General features: G+C 30.8%; 1 protein-coding gene and 1 long non-coding RNA gene across 4 annotated transcripts in view; both read left to right on the forward strand.

Moving 5' to 3' along the window:
• The window catches only part of LOC116707340 (uncharacterized), a 217,341-nt gene that overhangs the window by 166,864 nt on the left and 49,900 nt on the right, over window positions 1-577 (forward strand). The gene's annotated exons all lie outside the window — the stretch shown is intronic.
• LOC116707357 (uncharacterized) overlaps window positions 1-577 on the forward strand; it is a 37,567-nt gene that overhangs the window by 721 nt on the left and 36,269 nt on the right. The window lies entirely within an intron of this gene.

A 577-nucleotide genomic window follows, 5' to 3' on the forward strand; every position in this document is an offset into this window, starting at 1 on the left:
CAGCCAATATTTTAATATCTAGTGCCGACATTAATCCTCGTGTTGTCTACTTGTCCACTTTTAGTTTTTCTGGATTGAAGTTTTACATTTAAATTTATTGTCGTTTTTTAACTCTTTCAACTTTATCGACACTTCTTGTAGTAGGCCTTGGCTTCTTTCTTCTTCTTTTTTTTAAAGCGTTTTTTAAAGTTTTGCCCTTTGTTTTGACATTTTTGTCACTTTTTTCCCAACGTTTTTAATCACTTTTTAAAGGATTATTTTTTTTATATTTGTCCCTGTTTTTAACCTTCTTTTATTATTATTTTTCCAAATGCTATCAAATCGGATCAAACACCCAAATGCAATGAAAGTAATGAAGTGATCATTTATTTTAATTAAAGGTGTAAAGAGTAAGGCTTGTCTGAAAACCATTCACATAATTTTTTTTAACAATCTGGTTGAAAGAAACCCAAATTTCTGATATAGAAACATTTAGAAAATGGGTCAAATTTGACCTGAGGACAACAGGAGGGTTTAAAGGATTTGACATTCTTACACACACACACAAAACACACACACACACACACACACACACACA

The sequence above is a fragment of the Etheostoma spectabile genome, chromosome 19 (assembly GCF_008692095.1).
Source record: "Etheostoma spectabile isolate EspeVRDwgs_2016 chromosome 19, UIUC_Espe_1.0, whole genome shotgun sequence".
NCBI lineage: Eukaryota > Metazoa > Chordata > Actinopteri > Perciformes > Percidae > Etheostoma > Etheostoma spectabile.